General features: G+C 34.7%; 2 protein-coding genes across 4 annotated transcripts in view; one reads left to right on the top strand and one right to left on the bottom strand.

The window, feature by feature from the left end:
• The window catches only part of LOC127949439 (B-cell receptor CD22-like), a 336,416-nt gene that overhangs the window by 229,361 nt on the left and 94,297 nt on the right, over positions 1-12,758 (bottom strand). The window lies entirely within an intron of this gene.
• LOC127949475 (uncharacterized protein DDB_G0271670) overlaps positions 1-12,758 on the top strand; it is a 44,470-nt gene that overhangs the window by 7,980 nt on the left and 23,732 nt on the right. Inside the window, exon 1 of one of the 3 annotated variants that reach the window (XM_052546816.1) lies at positions 3,568-3,760. The exons of 1 other annotated variant lie outside the window; for it this stretch is intronic. The gene's annotated coding sequence lies outside the window, so the exon portion shown is untranslated. Of the gene's footprint in view, positions 1-3,567; positions 3,761-12,758 lie in introns of those variants that run through there. One more of the 3 variants, XM_052546817.1, reaches the window with a different exon arrangement.

The raw sequence follows: 12,758 nt of genomic DNA, 5'->3' as shown, positions 1-12,758 counted from the left end.
AACTGATTGCCTTAAACCATTTAAGTTGAAAAAACTAACAGTTACGAGTACTCTGAACTTAATTCAGTTGAGTTCATTGAAAGAAGATATACATTGCAATTAAGTAATTAAGCGATTAACTGGGTGCTGATTGAGAATTAGTGATGAACAGCTGCTGTTAACAAACAGAATCACTGAAGAAAAGAGAAACACAAGAACTACTACAACTGACTTCAGACACAGACTTAGATGAAATCAACTGAAATAAAATACATGAAATCTCTCAAGATCTGATTAAACAACCCCACAAACAGCATCACCAGCTCCACTTATTAATAACCAGACTGACTTTATTTCTGTCAGACGTCTACAGAAGATCTTATTGAGAATGAACTAAGGTTTAGATGTTGATTTATTGTTTCATTTGAAGTAACCATGTTAGAGATCAGTGTTTGCTTTAGTTGGGCTCTTGACCCTTGATTTCTGTCTTAGTCTTTTCTCTGGCTGTTATAACCATGTGTTTCTAAAACACATTTGTTGTAACTCAAAAGCCCAGAAGAAATGCCATCAGGTGTTAACCTGTACCTAGGTGTAGGTTGTTATACTTCATATAGGTGATGATAATTATTCATTATTATTCACAAATATTGATCTGTACAGAGTCTAATCTCTGAGGAAACAAATGTGTAATTAGTAGAAGTGGATCTAATACAAGTGACACTAAGAGTCTGTGATAATCAGTTAATATAAAAATGGATTCATAAACATTTTGTACACATACATTTGTATTCCATCCCAGTAGTTGGTCAGACACAGACATCAATAATCAGAATATGAACCTCAACAATGGTGACAAAAAAACATGCTGCAATGCATGCTGGGTACTATTGTAGTACAAAACTCATCCATGGCTCCCAGCATGCTCTGCAGCATTTTTTTTTTTTTTTTTATGGTCACCATTGTTAAGGTTCATATTCTGATTATTGATGTCTTTGTGTGACTGTTTGACACCGTAGAAGACCACACTGTTTGAAAAGTCATTCAGATTAACTGATTATTACAGAACCACTGGCTCTTAGAATCACTTTTACTATAATCAATCAAATTACACAACACCTATTTCATCAGAGATTAGACTCCTAGCAGTTCAATAATTGATGATTATCATCACCAATATAAAGTATATCCACCTACACCTAGATACAGGTTAACACCTGATGGCTTTTCTTCTGGGCTTTTGAGTTACAACAAACATGTTTTAGAAACACACAGTTATAACAGCCAGAGAAAAGACTAAGACAGAAATCAAGGGTCAAGAGCCCAACTAAAGCAAACACTGATCTCTAACATGGTTACTTCAAATGAAACAATAAATCAACATCTAAACCTTAGTTCATTCTCAATTAGATCTTCTGTAGACGTCTGACAGAAATAAAGTCAGTCTGGTTATTAATAAGTGGAGCTGCTGATGCTGTTTGTGGGGTTGTTTAATCAGATCTTGAGAGATTTCATGTATTTTATTTCAGTTGATTTCATCTAAGTCTGTGTCTGGAGTCAGTTGTAGTAGTTCTTGTGTTTCTCTTTTCTTCAGTGATTCTGTTTGTTAACAGCAGCTGTTCATCACTAATTCTCATTCAGCACTTAGTTAATCACTTAATTATTTGAATGCAAAGTTTTAAAACTTACAGGGTTTAAATCAAGGCAATCTGTTTACTCAAACGGTTTGAGTTACGTTTACTTGTCAGGTTTTACAGTGTTGTCTTGTACTCTATTGAAGAAGCTGCAGTTAAAGATGATCATCCAGTCACCTGCCATGAACTGTGTTATTCACTGAGAAACAACAAACAGTTGTGATGTATCAGCAAACATGAATTCTGGGTAGTGAATGTGTGAATGACATCAGTAGCGTTTACATTTACCATGAGACACGTGACGTCAAGATCTGTAAAAAATAATATTCATTTAAAATTAATTGTTTTGTTGATTTATTTGCAGATGTTCCTGAAACAACATTGTCACCAAGATCATCATCATCATCATCATCATCATCATCATCTTCGTCATTATCGTCATCTTCATCATCACCACCATCATCATCTTCATCATCAGTTGAATCTCATCTGCAGAGAATGTGTATCAGAAACTGATTTATATAAAAAAAAAAAGAGTCTGATATGTTAATTTCTCAGTGTCTGAAATAAACACTGAACATCAAATAACACTTGTTATGTGTAAATAGATCATATTGAGCCAATATGCACTGACTGTAACATCAGAGGATAATGGTTTTCTCCAGACAAGGCTTTTTGCTGCTTCCACAGAATGTCACTTGTGTATTCAAGATTTCGGTAAAGCTGCTTTGAAACAGCATTGAATGTGAAAAGTGAAAAACGAATAAAAAGTTTATTTTAACTCTTACCTTACATACTTTGAAATTTCTCTTGACTGGACTGGAGCATCTGGATTCAAAATTAGGTTCAATTTAATAATATTATTATTATTTTTTATTTTATTTTATTATTAAGTTTTAAGCCAAATTGTTAATTATCAATCATGTCACTGACTGATGACACACAGCACATAATCTCAATGCTTAGTTTTCAGGTTCAGGCTTCCATGATCAGTATTTTTTATTTATTTTCGTGATGCTCTTCTGCTGTACATTCAAGAGAGTCTTGCAAGTAAGAAGCGTGAAAAACAAAAAGTGTGAAATGAAAGCACAATATTCATCTGTGATCAGTTCGTTTGGTTAACATTAAACTGCACGTCTGGCCACTAGCGGTTCTTTTAAAGCTCTTAAATCTCAGTGAAAGCTCACAAACTTTTAACATGTGCAGCAACATTTGTTCTCATTTTGAAGCTTGATTAGAAACAATGCTGAAATAATTTTAATGCTAACTGGCTGAAAAATTTTAACAAAATCACTTAAAAAACTTTATTTTTTCAAGCATACAAACATAATATCTGCCTTTTAAATTATTATTAAGATCTGTATTATTATTTTATTAGCATTTTACTATATGTTGATCAAGAAACCTGTTTTAAGATCTAAATGTTAAAATCAGGGTTGCCAGATTTTCTCAAGAAAACCCACCCAATCCCTTCTCAAAACTAGCCCCAAACTCCTCAATGGCGTTTCAAGGGGGTCAAAAATGTGCAAATTATAGAAACTTTTTATCTCTATGATGATTAAACTTAACAGTTAATCTGTGAATCACATGGGAGCCGAACAGTGTGGTCAGGTCCGTATGGATCACCGATCATCTACGATCTGTTGCACACCTAATTTTGTCATGCATTCACTATACTATGTATTACTAATGTCTCATTTCAGTTTTATTTTGGCTCTAGTTGTGTATTCATTCCAGTTTATATGAAGAGGTTCATGTCACATGGATTCAAATTCATATACAGAGTATGTGTTCCTGTGGCTCAGTGGAGGAGCATTCAGTTAGCAGCACAATATATTCTGGATTCAATTCACAGGGAGCTTGCATGCTGATTAAGAAATAAATAAAATAATATTTGAGACACTTTGGATCAAAGTGTCTGGTAAATGTTATGTAACTCCTTTTCACTGAATGTTTGAAAATACATTTGAAAAGTTATTGTGAGTAGGTGGTGGTGATAAAATTATGGTTGAAAACAGAGCTTATTTTCTGTGATAATCCAAAACTCTATGGATAAATCCTATTGTCTTTTGTCGAGGAAGCAGTGTCATGCTAACAGCCGCTCCGCCTACAAAGTGATGTCATAGCTCCCCCACTCTACTGGCAAAATGGTAAGGAATTGTTCATCTGCTGCATTGCACTGTCACTTCTGGGAGAGATTTGTTAACCTCTTTTGACCTTAGTTTAATAAAAATGTACTTAATTTGATTTTACTTGATTTCATAAGTGCACTGTAGTTAGGATTCTGATTAAAAGAGTGTAACCGGGGGCTTTGAAAACACTGCTTGTGAATAATTTATTAAAATTGTAAACTTTCATCTGAATAGATCAAATAAGTTTTGCGAATAGTGTTGCACTTTGTTTCCAACCCCACTGTTATTGAACTGTATTGTGTGGTTTGTTTTGTATTAATTTCCAGTTAAATACATTTCACGATATCTAAGAGTGTGTTTGGTTTCATGTATACAGGACAGTACAGAAACAGCACAAGGGTTAGAGAGTGGAGGGGACGGCGTCAGAAAAGATCTAGAGCTGGGACTCTTTTAAGGATCACCCGAAGCACAACCACACTACACTGTTAAAAATTGCTGTAAAAAACGGCCAAATTTCGACACTAACATACTGTTTTTCATTAAAACAGTGCATTCTGGGTAATATTTATCGTTTTCGAGAAGGTAGCCTGCTGCTATATATGGTAAATTAGCAATGTTCAAACTCAACACTCAGGGGCTGTGTTTCAAATCACACCCTACACCCCTCATTCACTATTCCCTACATGAGTTTACTAATATAGTCCACCTGATACAGAGAATGAAAACTAATAAGTGAATTCAGACAATGATCAACAGATGCTGTTAACCATTAGAATCACTGAAGAAAAAAGAAACAAGACACACACAAGAACTACAACTGACTTCAGCCACAGCTTAAAACGAAATCAACCGAAGATGTATACAATCAACAAACAGCTTTACCAACTTCACTCGTTACTAACCAGACTGACTTTATTTCTTTCAGATCAGAGATCAAAAGATCTTATTGAGGATTAACGAGATGTAGGTGACAATGTTAGTTTATTTTAGCATCACCATTGCGGAGATCAGTGTTTGCTTTAATTGGGCTCCTGACCCTTGACTTTTGTACTTTAAATTTTGCTTCATTGCTGAACAGTTTAAGTTTTAAATATTTTGGTCAGCGGTGTCCGTAACACTCAAAGAGAGACATCAACAATCAGCATATGAATCTCAACAATGGTAATAATCAAAAGGTTTATGATTCAAAGCATGCTGGGTACCAGCACAGGATAAAACTCATCCATGACTCCCAGCATGCATTGCGGCATGAATAAATTATGATGCTGAATTGTTCACTTATTTTCTTGAATTCTTATGTACTTATAATTGTGCTTTTGTCTTAAATTTTAGTAGCATGTTTTGTGAAGTTCAGAACCTATCTGTTTATTTATTTTGTGGATTGTCACCATTGTTGTGATTCATACACTGATTATTGATGTTTCTGTCTCAATATCAGTGCAGGTTTTTTTTATGAGTGAAATTTTCTTAACAGTCTTTCATAACTTAAGGCTCAGCAGTGCTTCTTATTTTGCTGTAGTGTCAATATTCAATAAGAGAAGGGACACGGGATTGGATCAGAAATAATAGAGTGTTTGTTGTCGTGAATCTATGAACAGCAATACCAGATTTTTTTTTTTTTCTGTTTACTTTTTTTCCGCTATAACAGGTTCCAAAAATGCATTGTTACAGCATGTAAAAAAATAAAAATAAAACATGTTGTTTTAAAGTCACGTTCAAGAGCCCAACTAAAGTAAACACTGATCTCCATCATGGTAGTGAAAAAAAAAAAAAAAAAAACACCTAAACATATTTAACTCTCAATAAGATCTTCTGTAGACATCTCACATAAATAAAGTCAGTCTGGTTAGTAATGTGAATCTTGTGAAGCTGTTTTATGAGTCGTTTAATCAGATCTTGAGAGATTTTATGAATTATTTTATTTCAGTTGATTTCATCTAAGGCAGTGGCTCAAGTCAGTTGTATTCCTTGTGTTTCTCTTTCCTTTAGTAATTTTGTTTGTTAATAGCAGGTGTTCATCACTCATGCTCAATCATCAATTAATCACCGAATTATCTCATTAACTTCACTGATTCAGTGTTACTCAAACCCTCGGTAGTGTGTACACATTATAAGTGTTCACTTAAAACTGAGGATTTTGTTGTGGTGTTTAAAGGGTTAAAGATTTAAGATGAAGAAAAAAACAGCATGAAACATAAATTAACAGTAATAAACTGTAATTAATTTACAGAAAACAAACTGTAGAAAAACAGTTATTTACTGGCACCCCTGCTGCCAGTAAATAACTGTTTTTCTACAGTTTGTTGCCGTAAATTAATGGTTGCCAGCAAAAAAAAAAGTGTTTTTCTGCAGTTTGTTGCCGTTAAGTCAAGGAAAGACAAGTAATATACTGTTAAATGTAAATGTCAGATTTACCAAATGAAAAAAAAATAATAATTTCACTAAAATATTTGTGAACATCCATAGAAATAAATGTATGCAAAGTCATAAACTGATAATGAGAGAAAATACTGAACTCAACTGCACTGTTAAAAATCGCTGTTAAAAAACGGCCAAATTTTGACAGTAATATACTGTTTTTCATTAAAACAGTGCATTCTGGGTAATATTCATCGTTTTCGAGAAGGTGGCCTGCTGCTATATATCGTAAATTAACAACGTTCAAAGTCGACACTCAGCGGCTGTGTTTCAAATCACACCCTACACCCTCATTCACTATTCCCTACATGAGTTTACTAATATAGTCCACCTGACAGAGACAATGAACACTAATGAGTGAATTCAGACAATGATCAACAGCTGCTGTTAATGAGTAGAATCACTGAAGAAAAAAGAAACAAGACAAACACAAGAACTACAACTGACTTCAGCCACAGCCTTAGACGAAATCAACTGAAGATTTACCAACTTCACTCATTACTAACCAGACTGACTTTATTTCTATCAGATCAGAGATCAGAGATCGAACGATCTTACTGAGAATTACAGAGATTTAGATGATAATGTTACTGTTTAGTTTGATATCACCATTGTGGAGATCAGTGTTTGCTTTAGTTGGGCTCCTGACCATTGAGTTTTGCACTTTAAGTTTTGTACTTTAAGTTTTGTTTTATTGTTGTATTTGTATCTTTATGATGCATCTGTTACAGCAGTATTAATTTTGATAGTCAAGTGATTGTGGCTGTTTCTAACAGGCTAATCTACTAGACTGACTAAAAGTGTTGCTATAGTAATCAAATATTAATTTGGTGTTGAAATATTTGAGTGAATGACACAATTTTTTTTTTGTTTCTTCAATTTTGTAAGATTGAAAAATAGTGTGATAACCAGTATTTATGTATTTAACAACTAGTTTTATTTAAAAAATATTTCGGGCAGCAGCCCCCACAACACTCAAAGAGAGACATCAACAATCAGCATATGAATCTCAACAATGGTGACAATCAAAAGGTTCATGATGCAATGCATGCTGGGTACCAGCATAGGATAAAACTCATCCATGATTCCCAGCATGCATTGCGGCATGAATAAATTATGCCCCTGAATTGTTCACTTATTTTCTTGAATTCGTATGTGCTTATAATTTTGCATTTGTTTTAAGTTTTAGTAGCATGTGTTGTGATGTTCAGAACTGATCTGTTCATTTATTTTGTGGATTGTCACCATTGTTGTGATTCATACGCTGATTCTTGATATTTCTGTCTAAATTTCAGCAAAGGTTTTTTTTATTTATTATGAGTGAAATTTTCTTAACAGTCTTTCATAACTTATGGCTCAGCAGTGTTCCTTCTTTTGCTGTAGTATCAATATTCAATAAGAGAAGAGATACGGGATTAGATCAGAAATAATAGCATTTGTTCTTGTCAATCTATAAACAACAATATCAGATTTTTTTTTCTTCTGTGTACTTTTGTTTTGCTATAACAGGTTCCAAAGGCGCATTGTTACAGCATGAAAAAAAAATACCTTAGTTGTTTAAAAATCACGTTCAAGAGCCCAACTAAAGTAAACACTGATCTCCATCATGGTAGTGAAAAAAACACCTAAACCTATTTAACTCTCCATAAGTTCTTCTGTAGACATCTGACAGAAATAAAGTCAGTCTGGTTAGTAATGTGAATCTGGTGAAGCTGTTTTAGTAGTTGTTTTATTCAGTTGATTTCATCTAAGGCTGTGGCTGAAGTCATTTGTAGTTCTTGTGTTTCTCTTTCCTTCAGTGATTCTGCAGGTGTTTATCACTAATGCTCAATCATCAATTAATCACATAATTTTCTCATTAACTTCACTGATTCAGTGATTCAACACTCTGTAGTGTGCACACATTATAAGTGTTCATTTAAAACTGAGGATTTTCTTGTGGGGTTTAAAGGGTTAAAGATTTAAGATGAAGAAAAAACAGCATGAAACATAATTTAACAGTAATAAACTGTAATTAATTTACAGGAAACAAACTGTAGAAAAACAGTTATTTACTGGCACCCCTGCTGCCAGTAAATAACTGTTTTTCTACTGTTTCTTGCCGTAAATTAATGGTTGCCAGCTAAAAAAAAAGTGTTTTTTAAGTCAAGGAAAAACAGTAATATACTGTAAAATGTAAACGTCAGATTTACCAAATGAAAAAAAAAGTTAATTAAACTAAAATATTTGTGAACATCCATAGAAAAAAAATTAGGCAAAGTCATACACTGATAATGAGAGTAAATACTGAACTCGACTGTATTAATGTGTGTTTGCACAAGAGAGATCTGTTAGTTTAATGTAGTTTTGTTGTTCACCATTGTGCTGGAGAGTAGAGCCGGTGCTTCAGTCAATGATGAGCTACAAATTCTGATCTTCTGCTGCTTTATATAAAGATGCTGATACAGTGGTGATCTCTGTGTTAAGTACTTCAGCACATACATGTGTGCTATAGCTGACAATGAACTGCAGTGATTTGAGTAAAAGTCATGTATTTAGTTATTTTATTACTGCACATTAAGTGTTTGCATCGTAATATTAAGAAATATTCCTTCTCAGTGGACTCAAATGAAATAAGTTCATAGTACTAACATCGTAGGAATGCTAGTTTTAAAAACTCGAACTGTTTGAAGCAGTGGGAGTGGAGTTAATTTCCATGGTTGAATTTATGGTAAAATACTGTTAAAAAATAAGAGTGGTAAATTAATGGTTAAGAGCTGTAAATTAACAGTACTTTACTGGCGCCCCTGCTGCCAGAAAATTACTGTTATTTAACGGCAAAATTTTTTACAGTGTGTATTTATGTGTTTTCACAAGAGAGATCTGTTAGTTTAATGGTTTTGTTGTTCACCATTGTGCTGGAGAGTAGAGCCTGTGCTTCAGTCAATGATGAGCCACAGTTTCTGATTTACTGCTGCTTTATATAAAGATGCTGATACAGTGGTGATCTTTGTGTTAAGTACTTCAGCACATACATGTGCGCTATAGCTGACAATTAACTGCAGTGATTTAAGTTAAAGTGATGCATTTAGTTTCTTTACTACTACACATTAAGTGTTTGCATTTTTATATTAGGAAATATTCCTTCTCAGTGGACTCAAATGGAATAAATTCATAGTACTAACATCGTAGGAATGCTAGCTTTTAAACTCGAACTGTTTGAAGCAGTGAGAGTGGAGTTAATTTCCACGGTATAATTTACGGTAAAATATTGTAAAACAATAAATAAATAAGAGTGGTAAATTAATGGTTGAAAGCTGTAAATTAACAGTACTTTACTGGCGCCCCTGCTGCCAGTAAATTACTTTTATTTAACGGCACAATTTTTTACAGTGTATATTCACGAGGCTGTTGACTAACATTTTATCCGAATTTGAAGAACCATTTCTACTTAAAATACTAAATGCATTTCATTCAAGGCCAGGTTTGTTTCTGCATAGAGAATTTCACGGCGACTGTCTCAGTCAAATTTAGTGTCGTCTCTGGCTGTCGACAAAGCTCAAAGACAGGTCACATGCTCCTGTACCCCTTTACCACAGACATTTTCACTGCACAACTGTACAAAACTCTCATAATGAGATACATTAAGAATCCACCCGGCGGCCCAAAAAGCAGAATCCCATGATGTTTCTGAAATCATTTTTGAGTAGATTAAAGGTATTATAACCACTCTGCATCATCTGAGTGAGTTCAGCACTGACGAGTTTGTCTGTGGGTTCACTATCAGATGAAGTGCAATTCCTGTGTGGTACCTGGTCCATAATGAATGAATACTTGAAAGTATGGGATTTCCAGAATGCTCACATATCTAAATTAAAGGGGGGGTGAAATGCTCGTTTTCACTCAATATCCTGTTAATCTTGAGTACCTATAGAGTAGTACTGCATCCTTCATAACTCCAAAAAGTCTTTATTTTTATTATATTTATAAGAGAAAGATAGTCTGTACCGATTTTTCCCGGAAAAACACGAGCGCCTAGAGGCGTGACGTGTGGGCGGAGCTAAAGAATCACGAGCGCGAGTAGGCTTTTGAGTTGAGAGCATGTGGAAGCTGTGACACAGATCCAGAGGCTGAAATTTAACAAGAGCAGCATCAGCAAAGTTGGTATGCTATGTGGTATGTACTGAAACTGTATATATTTGCTTAGCGGTTTTGGAAAAATGACTAAGTTCCTCTTTATGTCGTCTTTTTTTTTTTCTTTTAAGATGTACATGTGGGAAGTGCAGTTTGATGACAACATCGCATGTTGTTTACTTGATGTGCTTACAAGCTGATAGCTAAGTTAATAACACAGAGATGTTTGAAGCAGTTTTACTCACCGCATGTGGTTCCAACACACAATCGTGACCCTTTTCCGTTGGGACTGCATTATCCTTAAGAAATAAATGATGTGCAATCCGAAATGCAGGGAACAAACAAAAACACTTGCACAACTCCGTTGATGCTCTGTAAAAATAAACTCCATCCAATGGTCCCTTAATTGCTGTTTCTCTTTTGGTAATCTGTGCAGGGTTGTCTTGCCCTGGCAACCAAAAACACACTTCTTTTGTGACATTTCGCAACGCTCTCGCTCTAATCAGTGAAGTCTGTTGTGCTCTCAGTGCTCTGCTATACGGGAGCACGCGCTCTTCCGGCAGAAGTGCCTCAGGACCCATATAAGGAAATTCCGCTCTATCTAACGTCACACAGAGCCATACTCGAAAAAAACTTTCCGAAACTTGTGACAAACCGGAAGAGGTTTTTTTGGAACAAAAATACTCCTTCAAACGTACAACTTAATTTTAGAAACTTTGTCCATGTTTAGCATGGGAATCCAACTCTTTAACAGTGTAAAAAACTCAGTATTCATGAAATAGCATTTCACCCCCCCTTTAATAAAATAAATGATATCTGAGATCAGCTTGTGAATAGAAATATTGCCTAAATTTAATGATCAAGTGAATTTGGAGTCATGTTGTACACAGAGCTAGACTAAAATTTAAACTAAATCCTGATACATTATAAATTATGAAGTGCAAGTAAAAGACCGAATACGCATTGTACCTTCGACCAGGCAGCTGCCACAGCAAAATCTCCAGTGTTCATTTAACACTCTGAGTGTGGACTCATATAAACACTGAAGCAGTATTATCTCATTAACTTCAACTCTGCTTCAGTGTTACTTTAAACACTACTTCAGAGTTTATATGAGTCCACACTCAGAGTGTTAAATTAACACTGGAGATTTTGCTGTGTGGATTCAGCTTTTTGGGCTGGCAGGTGGATTCTTACACAGTTCTGTTATTTCTAAGGAATTGAAAACTCTCCAATCTGGAGTATCCACGAATGGAGGAGGTGACACGACTATCTCATGGAAGTGGTTTCCTGACATGCATGAGTCTATTGGGTCTAAAGCCTCAGTAACACTTTCAGTTTTAATTGCCTCATGCATGTCAGAGAAACCTTGTGTCATCAAATGAAAGCAGGGGTACTTGAGGTCAGGGAACAGAGGAGAGGACTAAAAAGAGGAAGGGTGGAGATACAATTCTGCATTTTTTTTTTTTACGGAGGAAACAGAATATGCAAGAGAGTGTGAGAGTAGAGCAGAAGAGAGATAGGAGAAGATGTTGAAGCTGTTAGAGAAAATAGTTGAAAATAATTATTTATTTGTAAAAGTTATTAATGAGTTAAAATAAAACATTGCATTCAGTTCATTTTTGTGTCCTAATCTCAATGAATTAATATTTGCATTTATGCTGCCTTCTTGTGCTTTTTGGTATTTTCAGAAATACAACTTCAGGAGGCATTCAGGTACAACTTCTGGGAAAAAAAGTGGGAAACCCTCCACTTGGGGATAACTTGGATATCAGAATTTACAAATCGAAAGAATGAAGGAGTATGCATTCTGTAGTGCATTTACATTTATTTATATTAATTTGTTTTGCAGACACTTTATCTGAAATTACTTAATGAGAATAACAACAATCAATCAGACCAACAAAAATTCAACGATTGCTATGTCAAGTCCTAGTTAGTCTAATACAGTTTATGTAGCAAGGTCTTTATATATATATATGTGAAGAAAAACAGACTGAATATAGGTAATAGTAATAACAGGTCATAATTCTGATGTTACAACATTAGACTCACATCTCCAGGCGCAGTAGTTAGTGCTCATTGTGCTGTCCAGAAAGTTTAGCCACTAGCCTTCCTCAGAGGTCTTTTATGCATGTTCATTCATGTCTTTTTATTTTTCTAAAGAAATTGAGTCCCAATGTCCCCTACTAAGGACATAGCATAACTTATGAATCCAACATAAAGATGGAAAGATGGAAAAAAAATCTCAGGTCTTAAGAAGTTCAACATATATTTTAGAACATACTTCAAATAATAATATACATTTACAAAGATATCGGTCCTGCCAGATGTTGATAAATACCAGTGTGACAGTGTAGTGTCCCAAGGTGTAGTGAGTCTGGGCTTACCTGTAGTCAACGTGGAGTACACGATATAGCCTACTGATTCACCACCTCAGGAGCTAGGGACCTGATCCAAAAACACCCAATATCTTTATTTATCA

The sequence above is a fragment of the Carassius gibelio genome, chromosome B1, assembly GCF_023724105.1.
Source record: "Carassius gibelio isolate Cgi1373 ecotype wild population from Czech Republic chromosome B1, carGib1.2-hapl.c, whole genome shotgun sequence".
In the NCBI taxonomy this organism is placed as follows: Eukaryota; Metazoa; Chordata; class Actinopteri; order Cypriniformes; family Cyprinidae; genus Carassius; species Carassius gibelio.
The sequence above is the reverse complement of the archived record's forward strand: the minus strand, read 5'-3'. Positions and strand labels throughout refer to the sequence as shown.